Here is an 18,790-nt window from a genome sequence, read left to right as displayed (position 1 = left end):
ACCCCCACCCCCGCCCCCGGCTTTATTATGAATGCAAACCTTACCCTTGCAGTTTCTGGCAATCCTGATCTAGAGACAGCAAATGAATCTGCTATTACATAAATCCGCCATTATTTAAATTAGATCTCTAGTCAGAAAAGCTGATCTCATTCCTCACACCCTGCCTGCCTGGAAGAAGGGAGCAGTGTCCTGCATGCTCTTCCATGCTTTGCCAGCCAGAGCTCCCCCAAAAGCAGCTTTCCTGTGATGCCTCCCTGAGGGCAAAGTCTCTGATGCCACCAGGGTGAAGGTTAGCATTTTGCTAAACTGAGTTTTTATACTCAGACAAGGTGGGAATGGAATTAAGCTCATTCATTTTACTTGAGGAAGAATTAGAAGGTAAGATTGCTTTCTCAGAGACATTTTGCTAACACTAGCAGTTTCCATCAATGACTTTGGTTGGTTTCAATGATTGACTTAAGGACCTCAGAGGAAAAACAAGGTGACCAGCTGGGTTACATAAACCTATTCAAGTTAACCAGAAAAACCCAAAACCTTACATCTCCAATGTGAAAGTTTCTATCATAAGAATTGTTAGAGACCTGCTCCTCACTATTTGCCAGGTTAAATCCCCATCCCCAGGAAATACGTGTGAAGATTTAAGTCAAATCTGCCACCCAGTGCAAAAATAACCCCAGGCCACACTTCCCCAAGAAAATTCAGTGATGACAAATAAAGTACAATTGCTATTTTGTGGAATAGCTACCATAAGTCTCTCTTGGCTCTGGGGAAATGAGCAAGATGTTCTTTGTGAAGTTCATACTGATTAGACCAAATGCAGCCAAAGGAAATCTTATGTCTCTTCCATCTTTCTACACCCAATCTCTGGTGGATAAGGCAGGGCTGCAAATAGCCTAAAATATACAGTCACTATAATTTCAGGAAGCGAAATGTCTGAAATGACCCTTTGGAGAAATTACAAATAGAAATATGTGACTTAAGTGAGAAGCCAATTCTGCAGGGGCAAGGACTGTTTGGCAGTCACTAATGGAAGAAATTTACAGCACTCGCTACCTGGTCTCAGCTTGCAGGGTGGTTGGCAGAGTGAGGCCCCAGTGGACCACATGAGGCTGGTATAGAGTTAGGGCTGGCTGCTTGTTCCAGTAAAATAAATTGGTCTAACTCTATGCCAAGGTATGTGGCTTAGGGTGTTAACCCATTCTTGCAGATGGAAGAGCCATGTGCTTGGTACATATTCCAGGCTCAGTAACTTGCTTCTTGTTACCATCAGGGAGTTTCTAAGCTCCTCCCTTTGTTGCAACAGCATGGAGATGAGAGATATGCTAGAGACACTGTGGATATGTTTATGGGCATTTCTAGACCTTCTTCCCCACTGCTGTTTTCCTTGCTTTATTCGTGTCTCTGTTCACTGGGCCCCCATGACTCTGTATTTCTTGCCCTGCTTTATTATCTTCCATCACAGTGATTGACATAAAATCTTCTAGACACCTACTTCAGTACTGTCTGTCTCTTCCAACTAAAATAGAAGCTCCATGGGGTAAGAGGAGGCTTTTCATCTTTAGTTCATTAATGTAGCTCCAGTGCATAGAATAGTGCCTGGAGGATAGTAAGCTCCCAAGTAACATTCATCTAATAAATAAACAAAAAACAAATTTCAGGGGGGCTCTTCCATCAGCAAGAATGGATAACACCCTAAGTCACATACCTTGTCGTAGGCATTTAGAGCAATGTTTCTTTATTGAGCCGTGAATATGAACCAAGCACTATACTATGCCTTGCATTTTGTCAATCAATCCATTTATCGACACCATAGTCAGAGAGGCCCAGAGAAGTTAGGTGGTTTGCTGGAGGTCACACAGACAAGATGTAAGTGCTGGATTTGGGACTTGAACCTAGACTTTCCAGTCAACATCAAACTTGGTAAGAAACAATAACAGTTGCCGTTTATTGGGTAACTACTATGTGCAGGTATTGGATCTGGTGCTTTGCGTATATTGATTAGATGTTGGGGTTCAAAGAAGAAACCAACATCCCACATATGCCTACTACCCTGGAGCTTTCCTTGGGCTGATAACACACCCTCTCTACCTCTGGCATGCACCAAAGGTTAGAAAACAAGACCACCCCTTCCACTAAAACACTCTCAGACTTATTACACAGTCTGCTCAATGAACCATCAATGTCTTCCTGCTCTACCTCTCTGGCCTCATCCCTCACCACCCTTTCCTTGCTCACATTGCTCCCGCAGCACTGATCTCCTTGTGGTTCCTTGAATATGCCAAGCACGCATCAGCCTCAGGGCCCTTGGCCTTCCTATTCCCTCTGCCTAGAATGCTTGTCCTGAGATACCCACATAGCTGCTCCTCCACATCATCCAGTTCTCTGCTCAAATGTCATCTTGAAAGGATGCATTTCCTGACCAACCGATGAAAGCCAGCGCACACCCTGTGCTTGTCCTGTCACTTCCCACCTCCCTTTCTCCGCTTTATTTTTCTGCACAGCTCTTATCACTTCTTGACACATTTCACATTTGTTTTTTGTTGTCTGTCCTTTCCTTATTTGAAGCTCTGTTTTGTTTACCCCGTTTCCCCAGCAACTAGAGAACAAGGCCTGGCATGGAAAAGGCATTCAGCAAGCAATTTTTTAATAAATTATTAAATTAAGAAAAATGTACCTAATTAACAAGATCTGTGTGTCTTGAAGAGTGTTGTCAATTTAACAGAGAAAAAGATGTAATACTTTTTTACACTCACCATACTTTTCCAGGCAAGATGAATATTTTTTCACTAATAGTACAACATAATTCCATTGAGACAAACATAAAAGGAACTGTTTCTCTGGGCTCCTATTATCAGAAAGGCATTGCAAGGTGGAAGCCAGTGGTGTTCAGAGACAAGGAGCTTTCACCCCAGCACGGTCCTGGGTGTTTTATTTAGATGACATTAAGGGAAGGCTGATCAAAGCATATGGAAAACTTACATATTCACAAGCAAGCTCCTGGTGCTTTCTACAAGTTAGGAGGCTGCCTTAGTCATCCAGGAAGAAGATGTTGGTGCCTCAGATTAAGGCGATGATAAAAAATAAATAAAGAGAATGTATTTGAAGTGTATTTTGTAGACAGAACCCAGATTTACTGATGAATTGGAGGAAAGGAACAGAGGGAAATGGAAAATACAAAGACAATTCTCAGGATTTTGGCTTGATCATGATAGTTCCTGAAATGGGTGAGACTAGAGGATGATAGGGGCAATCTACAGGTACCATTTTTAGACTTGATAAGTTTGAAAAATGTATCAGTTGTAAGTGGAGACATCAAAGCTTGGGGGTAAATCTTTGAAACTGGAATAAATTTTGGACTTATTAAGATAAATACGATATAGTATTTAAGCCCTACGAATGGCTGTAGCCCCAAGATGGAGCATTGATGTACTGCCTTCCAAAGCTAGGTCATAAAATGGCTTAGCCTGATTGGTCTCAATTCTCTCTCTCTCTCTCTCTCTCTCTCTCTCTCTCTCTCTCTCTCTCTCTCTCTCTTTCTCTCTCTCTCTCTCTCGGCTCACACTTGAAACCCAGTCATCATGTCTTGAGGAAGCCCAGGTGTACTAGTCCGTTTTCATGCTGCTGTAAAGAACTGCCGGAGGCTGGGTGATTTATAAAGGAAAGAAGTTTAATTGACTAACAGTTCCACATGGCTGGGAAGGCCTCATGAAACTTACAATCATGGTGAAGGAGAAACAAACACATCCTTCTTCACATGACAGCAGGATAGAGAAGTGCCAAGCAAAGGTGGGAAAGCCCCCTGTAAAACCATCAGATCTTGTGAGAACTCACTCACTATCAAGAGAACAGCAGCATGAGGGTAACTGCCCCGTGATTCAATTACCTCCCACCAGGTTCCTTCCATGACAGGTGGGGATTATGGAAACTACAATTCCAGATGAGATTTGGGTGGGGACACATGGAGCGGCTCTGCATGGATATTCTGGCTGAGATTTGGACTTACAGTGAGCATCAACTACTCCAGTCCCCAGTCTTTGAATCTTCCAGAGGAGACCCCAGAAATGGCAAGCAGAGATAGGACATCCCTCTTCTGTCCTGTTTGAATCCTGACCTACAGAATTTGTGAGCATAAGAAATGGTAGTTTTACACCACTGAATTTTCGTTTAACTCTTTACACATGTAGTTACTAGCATTTCTCTTTTTTGGTATGCTTCTTCATTTTCTTGAGCTAACATGTAAAACATCTGACTACACTGAAGCTGCCATACTGGAGATTTCACATGGAGACCACATAGAGCTATAGAAAGATGCTGGAAGAGCCCCAGCTGTTGGAGTCCAGTGTGTTTTGAACTTCTCAGCCTCTACTACCAGACATGGTAATGGGTGAGCCTTCAGATGATTCTTGTCTGCAGCCTCAAGCCACCTAGCTGGGTCTACTGAACACTGTCCCATGAGTGGATTTGTGAGTTGTTATTGCTTTAAGCTACAAAGTTAGCATGTTTTATATACAACATGAAATAACTGCAACAGTGGACTTATCAAGGAAACGTAGCAATTAGTATGAAACAAAGTAGTGGAAAGTGAATGAGAGGTTGGCAAATAAAAACAAAGTGTAGTCAACTCTTTCAAGAGATTGAGTTGGAAATGGAAATCAGTAACTGTGGTGGCAGTACAAGAAAGACGAGGACATCATTTTTTTTCTAATATGGGCGACATTGGAGCATGTTCACAAATAATTCTGCAGGGAAGTAGATATTAATTTATAAGAGCAAAAAGAGTAGATCAAATGAACAAAATATTTGAGAAGCTTTAAGACTTCCTGAGAAGCAGTCATGAAATTGACCTCCACTTATATTAGGAGAGAAGGAAAGGAGGATGGGTGTGTATGGAGGTTTGTAGATTTGATGGTGAGAAGGTGATGGTTTTCATCTGTATTAGTCTGCTTTGGCTGCCACAAAATACTACAGACTTGGCAGCTTAAATAAGGGAAATTAATGTTCTCCCAGTTGTGGAGACTGGAAGTCCAAGACCAAGGTGCCAGTGGCATTGATGTCTGGCGAGGGCTATCTCCTTGGGTTGCAGACAGCTGCCTTCTTGCTTATCCTCACATGATAGAGAGAGTGAACACTCTGGGGTTTGTTCCTTTTCTTATAAGGGCACAGCTCCATTGACTTAGGGTCCCACCCTTATGATCCCTTGTAACCTTAATTACTTTCTAAGGGGCCCCATCTCCAGTTACCCTAGGGTTGGTGGTGAGAGGGTGTTTAACATACCAATTTTGGAGGAACACAGTTCAATCCAGCACCATTCAATAGTTTCTACCTTCTTAATGAAGAATAGGGCAACATTGTCGCTGGAAGGTTGATGTAAGGAGAGATGGGGGTTGAAATTATCATCTTAAAATGGAGAAACATGGCATAAATTCTGGACTATGTTGCACGCACAGTAGAGGCTGCCCAGCTCAGCCATTCAGTTGGCAGTGTAAAAAGAAGTTAAAAATTGGGCAAAACCAGGTTCAGAGTTTTCCCTGGAAGGTACATCAGAGACAGGGGCATGGAATCCAAAGGTAAGATAGTAGTTATAATAATGGACTGTGTATAGACACTAAGAAAGGAAAATGAAATAATAAGAAAGACTTGGAGTCCTTGGATTGATGGTTTTGATGAGGCTGAAAATATGTTGCAGTGGAAGTTCTAGGAAGTCTAGAAAAATCTGACCTGCACAGTTTGATAAAATTTAGGCAAAATGGGTTGGAAGGGTGGAAAGCGTTAGCTAAAGAGTGCTTGATACTGTGTAAGACAGCTACTAGGGACGACAGAGTCCAAGGGCTGTTGCTTCTGAAGAAAACCTAAGAACTTAGAAATCCACTCTTTGGCATCAATGACCAAAGATGGCCCAAAGGCCAGAAAGGAATACAAACTTTCCAGTCTATTCTAAGAGCATATTGTACTACCTTAGATATAAAACTTTTCTTATAAGAAAAATGGAACTGAAAAATTTTTTGAAAAGTTCCTCCTGAGAATTGTCATTTCCAAGTACTATAAAAAATGATTGCAGTGTCTCTTATATTAAGGTTGATACTGATGTTAAATGGGAAATATATGAAAACCCATTGGAAGTCCCTGAAACGGAACTAATACAGCTGTAGCTAGCTTACATAATGAGTCTCCCTTTGTTTTGTGGTATTTGGCCTCAGATAAATTGCTGATCTTAGCCCATGCTCTGTTGCTTTCTACTTGAGTCTTTGCCTGTATAGCTTGATGAATCTTGTGGAGACAGACATAATGCCTGCCACTGCTGTAACTGACCTGGGCTGAGAGTACTAATTTCAGCACTGAACACATTTTCTCATTTTTTCTGTTGTTCTTTTTGTCTCTAGTTTTGGAGGTGTTGGAGGTCATGGTTACAAACCTTGACACATTCCCTGCACTGGGAGATGAATTAGAACATGGTTGTTCTGTTGAGACACCCTCTGGAAGAACGATACACATGTACCTATTTATTAGTAAATGTGACTGGTGAACCATGTGCCTTAGAATGTTTCTAGAAGAATTATCAAAATGAATATGACCAACATTCCAGGTGAACAAAAGAGAAAGATGTGTTTTTTTTTTCTGATGAGAGATCAAACTAATAGGCAATTGAACAAATAAATACACAATACAATGTTTTAAAAAGATAAAGCACTTGACAATGACTGGGGTGCTATCTATCTTACACACGATGGTTGGGGATGTTTGCCCTAAGGACAACCTTGGAGAAAAGAGCTGAATAAGCAAGGAATGAAGAGAATGATTGAAAAGTGATCCAGGCAAAGGAAACATTGATGATCCAGGGACATATGCAAGGCATGTTTAAGGAGGAGCTTGAAGAATAATGTGGCTGGAACAGAGGAAGGTGGGAAGAGTAGGAAGTAATTAGACCAGAGAGTGATTGAAGGCCAGATTACATAGGGCTTTGTAGGCTGGGAAGTCACTGGAGTGTTCTGAGCAGGGGAGTGACATGAACATAACTCACGTGAGAAGGCACGCCATTCTGGAGCACACTGGCATGGTGTCTGCCTACTTCCACGGCAAACTCACTTCTGTGCTGTCAAGCTGTATGCCAACTGTGCAATTGCTGCATCTCGACTCTCATCATTTCTCATGATTCCAAGAACTTAAGCAGTCTGTGCTCCCCGCTTCTCCATCTCGCATGTCTTCTAGTATTCCGTTTGAATTCACTGTCCCTTATTATTTCTGTGAGCTCAACCTAATACATGTCCCACCTCTGACCTATTAAGATGAAAATCTGATCAATCCACCAGGCTTATATCACTCACTGCAAATATGCTAATTGTACGTTTGCTGTGTGTGAGATTTTGAACAAGGACCTAAGAGGGCTCAAATGTGAATTGAAATGGATCTGGCAGTTAAGGAAGTTACAATGTAATATGAGGTTTCTCAATTGTTTTAAGTATAAAGACCTCCGTAACCATAAACATTATCCATCTCCTGCTTAATAGTGCTGTATCATCTTTAATATTCATTCACTGAAGAACTACATAATGACAAGAAGTTCTTAAGCATTTTTTTAAATGAAATGGAATTCCACTCTTGTTGCCCAGGCTGGAGTGCAATGGCATGATCTTGGCTCACTGCAACCTCCACCTGCCGGGTTTAAGCAATTCTACTGCCCCAGTCTTTCAAGCAGCTGGGATTACAGGAGCCTGCCACCACACCTAGCTATTTTTTGTATGTTTAGTAGAGTTTGAGTTTCACAATGTTGGCCAGGCTGATCTCAAGCTCCTGACCTCAGGTGATCCACCCACCTTGACCTCCCAAAGTGCTGAGATTACAGGTGTGAACCACTGTGCCTGGCCAAGAAGGTCTTATACATTTTATAATGCTCTTTATGCCTTTCTTTTGTTTTAGTACAATGGCTTCTCACATAATAGTTAGCATGTTTCTGACACATGTTACCTATTCAGTACAGTGTGAGCTGTGAGTGCGGATCCTTTGTGATAATTTCATCTCACATTATACCCACAGATGTGAAAAGTACCAAACCCAGAACAGAACCCAGCTGGCCCCCAGCCCCTTCACTCAGACAACCAGGGCAAATCTCAATGTGTAGAAATGTTGCCCTTTGGGGATGCCCCAAAATAAATGCATACACCTCACATGAGTCCGTCTGAGAGTGGCCTGTGAGTGACTGTGCTCTTGAATCAATTCCAAATAGCGGGGGCGGGCCTGGCTACATAATTTGCAGGCCCTGGTGCAATATGAAAATGCATCCCCCCTTCTTCAAATACTTATTAAGGATTTCAAGACAGTGACAATGGAACATGAAAACAAGTTAAAAGAGTCTAAGCATGGAGCCCGTAGAGACCAATGAAACCACCCCTGCATGGGGGCCTGCTATACACTAAGACGTCTGCACACACTAACCCAACACAGGTCATTGCCATTCAGCAGCAGGAAATAAAACGGTGGCTCCTACCATGTGCCAGGCATTTCTCTAAGTGCTTTGTGTATCATACCACATTTAACTTTTGAAATAAATACTCTTATGATTCCCATTTTGCAGACAAGGAAACTAAGGCCCAGACAGATTTAGTAACTTGCCAGGATTATATAGCTTGTGAGCTAGAGAACCAGAATTCCCACATAGTCTGGCTGTAAAATGTAGACCCTTAACTCCTAATGTGATCCTGTTTCCCTAATGTTGCTCGGCTTGTTGCGAGGATTAAATGAGAAAATATAGGTGAAAATGTTTGTTGATTTCATGTTATACACACTGAGCATCTACTATGTACCAGGCATTGTTCTGAACCTATTTTAGCTCATTTAATTTTCAAGACTGTCATATGGATATGTATAATTACTAATGTTGAGAGAATTACAGCATAGAGAAACACTAATGAAATTGCCCAAAGACACACAGCAAGTGACAGATTGAGCCAGCATTTGAAATATGAAAGTAAGTAGAAAGTAATAAAAAATGAGAACATTCATTGTTTTGCAGTTATATGTATTATACAGTTATTATATAATCATATGAAATGTTGTGCTTCCTTGTAGGAGGATTCTGAAAGCATTACCATTAAAAAAATTTCTTTTAGAATGAAAAGAGAATGAAAGATTACAGTTAGAACTGGAAGACATCATAAAAGTAGGCTCTTGCTTATGTGGTATTCACATTTTTATGGAAAAACAAGGAGCCCTTACAATTTGAGTCTGTAACTCATGTCTTATTTTTTTTGATGATGTTGAAATGGATTCTCTAGTAGAATGTAAATAAGGAGGCTTTCCTTTTTCTCAGTTTTTCTCCATTTTCTTACTAATTAAACTTGACACAAGGGTAATGATTAATCTTTCTCAATCACCAACTACCCTGCCCCCATCTGTGTTGTGCAGAATTTCCACACTGTGCAAAGGTAATCTTTCAAAGAAAAAGCCTGGGCCGAAAGTGGCGTGTGTGCAGAGACAGTGAGTTCATGGGTGAAAAGATCAGCTCCTCGCGAAAACTTAGAGTGCAGATCTTTTCTGTCTCTTGCCACAAAGTATGCACCATTAAATTTACCAAGACACAGACCAGAAATCAAACCCCCATTGGATTTTCACTTTTATTGCCTATTAGTGAGCATTGATGAGCGTAGAACATTAGCCATCACGGATAATGAAATCACCTTCTTCTCTTACTAGGAGTTGGTCTCAGGCTACTCTTTATGTTATTCCCAGTTTCCTGTAAACCCCATTGCAATGATTGTGTGTATTCAGCAAAGAGTGATTGAGAAGCTTAGTACTTTTTGGGAGAAACAGAGGAATTAAAGGTTCAGGTTTTTGGAAATTTGTGATGGAAAAAAGACGTGTACCTTCAGACACCTGATAAACACCATGGGAAGTACAAGGACAGGGTCGAGGAGAGAAATCCCTTTCACTAGAAGTTTCAAAATGGAGAGAAGGGCTGTAAGCTGATCCACGCAACCGCTATGAGACCTAATGTCTTACATGCCTTCTGCACTTTTTAAAATTTTCCCAGACCTTTCTCATTCAATTTAAAGCCTGTCTAAGCATTTTCATATCAGAGTCCATCCATGCTTAGGAATCACTTGTAATCATGAGGTATTTTATCAAACTTTCCCATGATTTGGCTTAAAGGAAGAGAAGGAGAAATCAAAGATGACAGAGAGACTTACATTTTTAATTGCCAGGTCTCAGGCACTGTAGCACTTAAACCCTCCTGGCGACTGTGGTAGCTTACCTCCAAGCTGGCTGCCATCAATGACTTTCCTCCATGTGGCCCATGCAATTCTTCTATTGAGAGGCTGAGTCTATTTCTCCCCTTCCCTTGAATCTGGGCTGGTTTGACCAATAGAATGTGGCAGAAGTGGTGTTCTGGGAATTTTAAGCCTAGTTCAAAAGAAATCTTGCATCTCTTGCCTAATTCTATTGGAACCCTCTGGGAGCTCTGAGCTACCTACTATGTAAGAACTTCAGCTATTCTTAGATCGTCAGGCTGGAAAATCAACCTCTAGACACTACAATGATGGTTCAGCTGAGCCCAGTGTCCCAGGCATCCCAAACTAGCCTCTGGATGTGGGATTTTATCTCAGTACTTCCAGACCAGCCCATTTGTCAGTTGAATATGACAGAGTGAACTTAGACACCATGTGGAGCAGGCCATACACCTGTAAGCCTTGGGTGAATTCCCAACTGATAAAAAGTGTGAGATATAATAAAATGAGGTTTTAATTCACTATGTTTTAAGGTAATTCATTACAAAACTGAAGTAAAAACTAGATTGGTGACCAATCAGATCTCTAAGAAAGTGTTGGCTGCGGTGTATGTTTAGAAAACAGAACAGACTTTATGCAATGTCATGTAATGGATCCCCATGTTTCATATAGAAGAGAATTGAGGTTTAAAGAGCTGAGCAGTCATCCAGGAGTCCATCTTTCTTTCATGACTTTCTTCTTTAATTAACCTTGGCTGTTCTAAGATAAATTAGAAAAGTTATTAATGTTCTTCTTGAATCCATCAATAATGTGAACAAATCTGAAATGGCTGGGAAGAGCAAATATGAAGATATGGAAAAGGTCTACCTAATTTGTCTCATAGCCCCAGCATAGAGCTCAACACAATTTTAGGTACTCAATGAATTATCTTTGATACAAATGAGTGAATGAATGAATAAATGAAACGTCTTCTCTTTAAATAAATTGAGAGTTTTGCAACTAGGCAGTTTAATGTGTGATTCACTTTATCTACTCTATTTTTCACAATTCATTCATCCGAACCCTGGTCTTTTGACAGATGACTTCTGGAGTGGCAACTAGAAAACCAGCATTTGTCTCAGAATCCGTGACTCTGTGGCATGGCTTTCTGGAGACCAGAAAGGCCTGTCGCTGCCAGAACTTCATCTCTTATAAAGAAAATGGCTCTTCCTGGAAGCTACCCTTCTCCATGTCATGTACCGTATTTGCTTTTCAGTGCTGCCTCTTGCTTGGAGGTCCCGCTGGCCATGTGATCATTCAGAAAAATAATGGCTCATTTTTTTTTCCTGTGAGTAAATTTACTCTTCGTGATTGTTTTGTACCACCTTGGAGTCCAGTTATTTGGACCGAAGAGCTTAAAGTGACCCAGTGAAGAAAGCATATGGCATTTGTTGGTATCATATTTGTGTGTATTCAACACAGAGGCCTTGAAATGACAAGGGTCCTGCTTATGGGGAACTTACGTTCCCAGTAAAAGAACAAACTACTTTTGGATTCTCTGTTTCTCTAAGTAAAGTGGTCCTTTAGAGATTGAACAGCACAAATGCCAAAAAAAAAAAAAAAAACCCCACAAAATTACTCACTGGCCATTAAGCTAGGAGAGCCCTTCTCCCAAGTCGCCATCAAAGCTCATGTTTATTGATGTCACAAGTCATCATACAGTGAAACTTCAGAATGGCAGTGCCCAGAGCCTAGGGCAGGAAGTTGGATTTAGGAACTGGGAGACAAATAGTTCTTTGGCTAGACCTCTTTGATTGGGGTATCCTTTTGCAGAAAGACACACTTGACCTTTTGACCTTTAACCCCCTGGGAGCTCAGAGTCTGCAGCTGCTGCATCTCCTGGGCTCTCCCCCAAGAAGCAGAGCTCTGAAGGCCCCTTGTGAACAGACAATGTGCTCTTATCCAAGAGGGATAGGATTGCCTCTTCTCAGGGAAAGAGTCCAGGGCCCCTGTCTTTCAGGGAAATTACTGAATCATAGCCAAACTACAAAAATCAACTGCTAAAATAGCCTCAGAACAATCTTTTTTTAAAAATAAAAATAAGTAAATTCAATTCAAGAGACATTGGAATTTTTAGAGCCCAGCTCCCATTTCTGCCGGATGTCCATTGCCAATTGAAGACCTGGGGGGCACCAGTGCTGTGGTTTTGAGGTTAGGCAGCTCACCAGCTGGGTCTGTCAGGGGCTAGTTGCCCACCAGCCCGTCCCCCCCAAATGCCAGCCAGTGAAAACCATTCTTTGGCCTTTAGGCAAGTAAGTATTCACCGAAAGCAGGACTAGATGCCAGACACCGTGCTGTGCTCTGGAGGATAGAGTTTGCATAAAGAAGACACATGACTCCTGACCTCCTGGTACTTACAGTCTTTTGGAATAGAGCAATATTATTCAATCTCATAAACAACATATAGTTATAACTGCGATGAATGTTAGAAAGACACTAAATGATCAACTATAAAAAGGGGATTTGACCAGTCAGTGAGGTCAAGTGAGTCAGCTTGGAGTAAGAGAAATTTGAGCTGAGCTTTCAGATAAGCTGAATAGTGTTCTAAACAAGTGGAGGGGGTAGTATTCCAGTCAGGCAAACAGGCAAACGGCATATGCAAACTGCAACAGACAGAACATGGAAGGGATGAAAGTTTAAGGGATAGAAGATGGCCAGAAATGCTGGTATGGAGTAGTGGGTAGAGAGATGACCGTGTAAATCACACTAACCAGTCCTGTCTTTATGACTTCACGCTGGGGGTAGTAGCCTATATGACATCGTCATACTGGGGTTTGAAATACCAGGTGACTTGCTTACTGGACGCAGTGGAGCAGCTGGTGTCAGTTGACTGTGAGGAAGTTGAGCCCATGCTTTGACATAGGCGTCCATTTCCAGCCACAAAGAACCTTGTAGGAACCAAGTACCTACTGTGTCTCCCTTGTCTCCCATTACTTCCTGACCCTTCTCTTTCTTCTCCACTCCCAAACCCTTTTGTCTAAACCAATATGCTGATCACCCAGCTCCTTCTAATCCTAATCTCTTCCCCAAAGATTCCCTCTGACTTCTTGCCTATAAGTGAAACCTGGGTGTCCTTTGAGGACACAGCTTCCAATGTGGCTGCCTCAAGCTGATGGCTGATGTCCTTGTCTCTTCTAGCCCCAATATCACAAGTGCAGGGAGGGAGGATGGAAATCTTCCTTATCTGCAAATGCTACTACTTCCAGCTGCTTGTTCCCAGTCCCTTCTTGTTCAATCCCTGTTCCTTTGAAATGCAAATAATTTTACATAAGCACTTTTTCCCTTCCCCAAGGAGTCAATTACCAAGCTCCAGGTCACTCTTTCTTACCTCCAGCATCCTCTTGGAAGATCCACCCAAGACACTCATCTTCATCTACATCAGCTACCTTTTTTTAATTATTATTTTTAATTTTTTTTCAGATGGAGTCTCACTCTGTAGCCAGTCTGGAGTGCAGTGGCACGATCTCAGCTCACTGCAACCTCTGCCTCCCGAGTTCAAGCGATTTTCCTGCCTCAGCCTCCCGAGTAGCTGGGACTACAGACATGCACCACCATGCCCAGCTAATTTTTGTATTTTTAGTAGAGACAGGGTTTCATCATGTTGGCCAGGATGGTCTCAATCTCTTGACCTCATGATCTGCCCACCTAAGCCTCCCAAAGTGCTGGGATTACAGGTGCGAGCCACCTGGCCAGATCATCAGTGATCTTTTTTTCACTACTCTACCTCAGCCACCTGCTCTTAAAGTCAAAACCGGATTGTGTCAGCAGCAGATACTCTTTCAATCCCACTTTGTTATCATTTCTTAGTGCTAGTTCAAATAGCCCCACTGGGGCCATTCTTTGACCACACTGTGACTGCTGAGCCATTGGCCCCACATCTTTCTTTCTCCCTAGGTCTCTGCTGGTCTTTACTGTGCTCTTTATCCAAACTGGATTTCCTGATCCGTCCTTGTGGGCAGGACATTGAATTAGATGCTTCCAGGGAGGCATCAAGTCATAGTAGAGGGCAAAGAGTATGATACAGACAACATGGTAGGACCCTTCAAGAACCGATTACATGACTTTTAAAGTACCATGCCTTCCAAGGAAGAACTAAAAATGAGAAGAGAACATTGTGTGGGGTGGCTTTTTTGGAAGGAGCAGTTGCTATGCTAAGTACCCCCACTCTGGACATGGTGTAGGAATGCTACCTTTATTGCCTTGAGCCTACACCCTGTCTAGAATGCCATGGAGAGAAATTGAAGCATATTTCTTGCCATTAGAAAATGTGGAAGATAGTAACTGTATTACTTACAGGAATACTAAAGGAAGCAAGGAAGAGGGCTGCATTTGGAAAAGAACAGCACTACCCTTCAGTGGCACCATGCTAGGATCAGCCTACACTTCTGGAGCATTTTAGTCCAAAAGCAATTACCTGTTAAGTTTTCTGTAGGTTGGATACGAGCCAGGAAAGTGGAAAAGAAGCACCGGAGCCATTTATCACCTGCAGTTATTAGTCTATTTTCACACTGTTGATAAAGATACTTGATATGGTTTGGTTCTGTGTCCCCATCCAAATCTCATCTTGTAGCTCCCATAATTCCTATATGTCATGGAGGGACCCAGTGGGAGATGTTGGATCATGGGATTGGGTCTTTCCCATTCTATTCTCATGATAGTGAATGGGTATCATGAGATCTGACAGTTTTAAAAATGAGAGTTTCCCTGCACAAGCTCTATCTTTGTCTGCTGCCATCCATGTAAGACACAATAGTGAGGCTTCCCCAGCCACATGGAACTGTAAGTCCATTTCAACTTTTGTAAATTGCCCACTCTTGGGTATGTCTTCATCAGCAGCGTGAAAATGCACTAATATAATACCCAAGACTGGGCAATTTACTAAAAGAGAAGTTTAATGGACTTACAGTTCCACAGGGCTGGGGACTCATGGTGCAAGGCAAAGAGGAACAAGTCACACCTTACATAGATGGCAGCAGACAAAAAAAACTTGTGCAGGGAAACTCCCATTTTTAGAACCACCAGATCTTGCAAGACCCATTCACTATCATGAGAACAGTGAAGAAAATACTTGCCCTATAATTCAATCACCTACCACCATGTTCCTTCCATGACACATGGGAATTGTGGGCATTACGATTCAAGATGAGACACAGCCAAACCATATCACCTGCCCATGTAAAGCACCTGGGAAGTATTCTGTATGGAATGGATCCCCCCAGAAATCTGAGCCTGAGCTGGAAGGGATTACAATTGGAGGCACTTAGTGACAAAGTCCCCGAAGATACCACATAAATGTCTATGGGAGGAAGAGTTGGTGTTAAGTCTCTGCTATTCAGAGGCACCCTTTGTCCTAATCATCTAATGAAATCTTAACTCCTAATGAAGCCAATTATCTCTTTTATTTGTATTAGTCCCAGGAAAAAAAAAAAAAGAAAGAATCACTGGAGAAAATTACCTGAGCAGATTCACATCCCTCTGAACAGATGACCAATAGTCACTCAGTAGAATAAGATAATCTCATTATGATTTTCTATTTATCATCATCTCCCACTCTCCAAAAACATCACTTCATATCATTTTCAAACCATCTTTTCTTAGCTTGTGAACTTCTCTCTATGACTTTCATTCTTAGTGGATGTCCTTGCCTCAAACTTCACAGAGAAACAAGAAACCCTGAGATACCAGCGTAAAGAACCTCAAAGCACCAGCCTCCTCACCCTCCCCCATCTCCTCCCATGTCAATGGAGGTCCTGCTTACCTTTCTGTCAGAGGCTAAACCCCACACTTCTGAGCACTAGCCCCTCTCATCTCAGGATCACCACCTTTGCTCTCTGCTCTCAATTCCCTCTTGACCTCGCCCTCTCTACTAATCCTGTTTACATAAGTGCAAAGTTCTCCCAACATACAAAAGCAAACTAAGAGAAAAACAGACCCCATGGAGACATTTCCCTGATCCTTCCAAGTCACAGTGATTTCTATACACTCTTGTCCTCACAGGCTTACTACCCGTTCTTCCACGCAGCTACTTATAGCCCGGTTTTCAGAGCCACCAGGCCACTCAACTGCTCTCTAATGAGTTGAAAGTGAATGACCCCTATAAAGATTGACCTCTCGTTGTCTTTTGACATGTTGACACTCCTTCCTTCCTTCTTGCATTCAACAGAGATTTACAGAAGACCTGCTATGTGTATGGCAGGATGTGGGTGCCAGGGATAGGGCTGTTGTTTGTACGGAGCTTGAAGTCTTGAAACTTTCTCTTCCCTTGATAAAAGTGTCATCCCGATCTCCTGGTCTTTATACTATTTCTCTGGCCATTCCTCAAATCCCTTGCTGATTTATTCTACTCCATTCAACCTTCAAATGTCATGTTACCTGCAGAAGATCACTGCTGGGCCATCTTCTTTTCACCTTTACATTGCCCTTGGGTGTCAACTGATATGCCAGCAACCCTCAGGTATATGCCCGGGTCAGATCTCTCTAGCAAGTTCTGGAAACTTGTATTTGGCTGCCTACTCTACATGCTGTGGGCTGGCCCATCAGCACTTCCGCTCCACACTTTCTAAACTGCTCCTGTCATCTTTCCAGAACTCTGCTTCTCCTACAGTGGTTCTTGTTTCAGCAAATGACATCCCCAATCAATTCTTGTGGTTGCTCCATGATAACCTCTACCACCAAGTGGATGCTGTCAACGGTGTGCACACCACGGCTTCCTTTACATATCCAAGCAGTTACCAAATTCTGTTTATGTGATTCCTAAACATACACAAGTCCATCTATATCTCTGCATTTCTGCTGCCATCAGCCTGGTACAAACCACCATCATTTTTCACCCGACCCACTGCACAGCAGCCAGAGCTCTCTTTCTTTGGCTTACAGTGGGGTGAGGGTAGAAGGCAAAACAATCTCTCTAGCTAAACTTTCATGAAAGGGGACATTTGGGGCATGGACTTACGGTTTCTCAGACAGATGTCCACAGGAGGACACTTTGTCCATAACGTAGCCCCTGAAAGAGGTGTGTCTTGTACTTGCCAGTGACTATTTCTTTCTCTATTCTGGACATCACGTTGGCCTTTATTCCAGAGGTAAATGCACCGAGGAACCCAGGGGAAGTCTGAGTCATTCTTCACTCAAGGACTTCAGCAATAACTCCAAAGATGGCTAACAGTGGGGAAGGCTGGAATGCTGAGTGCTGAGTTATTTCTTACCCCAGCACCTCACCCACTTAGGCCAATCAAAGGGCCAGGGCACTCCCCACCCAGACTTGAAACTGTTATCACAAATACACCCTCTAACATTGTTCCTCCTTTTCCATCTGCCTTTTTGCTTTCACATTTCTGCCTTTTCCTGCAATCTCTGCCTCCCCGCTTTCCTGGGCACACTCTTCCCTCAGAAGTCAGTGAGTCCCTGGTCTCTATATGGGTCTGTTTTTGAAACTTCCAGGGTCTGCAGCAAGTCAAGGCCTTTGTCTTTTCTGTTCCTGGGAATAGGGAAAGGTCAGGTTCAGGTTTTCAGAGTTGGGGAGGAAAAACATCTGGATTGTATTTTGTAGCTTTCTCCATGAATCTATAAAACAAACAAAAAAATAAAAATAAGCCACAAAAAAAACCCCAGAAAGTGTTTTGCCCAATGAAGATTAATGTCATTTCTTAAAAGCCATATTGACTTCTCTATTGAGTATATTAATGGAGAATTAATATATTCCCCAAATCCTTCCACTCAGGCTCTACTTTCTCATTGCGCGAATCTTCTTCCTTTTCTTCAAGACTCCATCTAAAAATCTCTTCCTTGGGAAAATCCTTCATGTCTCCTAAGGGCCCCCTTGTTGAGCACATTCACAGGACTCTCTCTGCAGTCCTTTTTCACAGCACAGATGAACATCGTAAGGAAATCATCACTGAGTGACTGTTTAACACACATCTCCTCATTTGTATTGTAAGCCCCAAGGACAGAGCCTCTGTCTTCCTCTGCACTGATGTGGACATTATTGTGTCCACATCTGCACACAAAAATCTTAGTTAACTTTTGAATGCCTACTAGATAACCAGGCATTTAAAATAAACTACAGTCATTCATTCATTCCTCAGAACATTTCTGTAAGGTGGGTACCTTACAGAGGTAGGAAGGCAAGTGAGGGAAAGAGAAAGTAACTTGTCCAAGATGCACAGCCAAGTAATTTGCCCTAATGGTGTATAGCCATTAGGGTGAATACAGAATCTCCATCCAGGAAGTCTGAACAAAAAGCTATAGACTATACACAAAATATAGATCATTTAAAAAACTTCAGTTTCTTTAAAAAAATTAATTGACCCCAAATAATTATAAATATGTATGAGACACATAGTGATGTTGTAATATATATAATGTATAGTGATTATATCAGGGTAATTAGCATATCCATCATCTCAAATGATTCAGTTTCTTGATGTCAGAATAAAATCGATATTAGGAGGACTGGAGAGTTATGGAGTCCAATTATAAATTTCTTCAATGGATTGCTGAACTTGGGTATTTTCTCATTTTTGTCTGATTTC

The 18,790-nt window shown here is 42.0% G+C and overlaps 1 long non-coding RNA gene across 1 annotated transcript in view; it reads right to left on the bottom strand.

The window, feature by feature from the left end:
• LOC144576720 (uncharacterized) overlaps positions 1–18,790 on the bottom strand; it is a 124,456-nt gene that overhangs the window by 35,285 nt on the left and 70,381 nt on the right. The window contains exon 2 of the long non-coding RNA XR_013519127.1: positions 45–17,822. This is a non-coding gene — a long non-coding RNA (uncharacterized LOC144576720). The remainder of the gene's footprint in view (positions 1–44; positions 17,823–18,790) is intronic.

Source organism: Callithrix jacchus, chromosome 6, assembly GCF_049354715.1.
Source record: "Callithrix jacchus isolate 240 chromosome 6, calJac240_pri, whole genome shotgun sequence".
Lineage (NCBI taxonomy): Eukaryota > Metazoa > Chordata > Mammalia > Primates > Cebidae > Callithrix > Callithrix jacchus.
The sequence above is the reverse complement of the archived record's forward strand: the minus strand, read 5'-3'. Positions and strand labels throughout refer to the sequence as shown.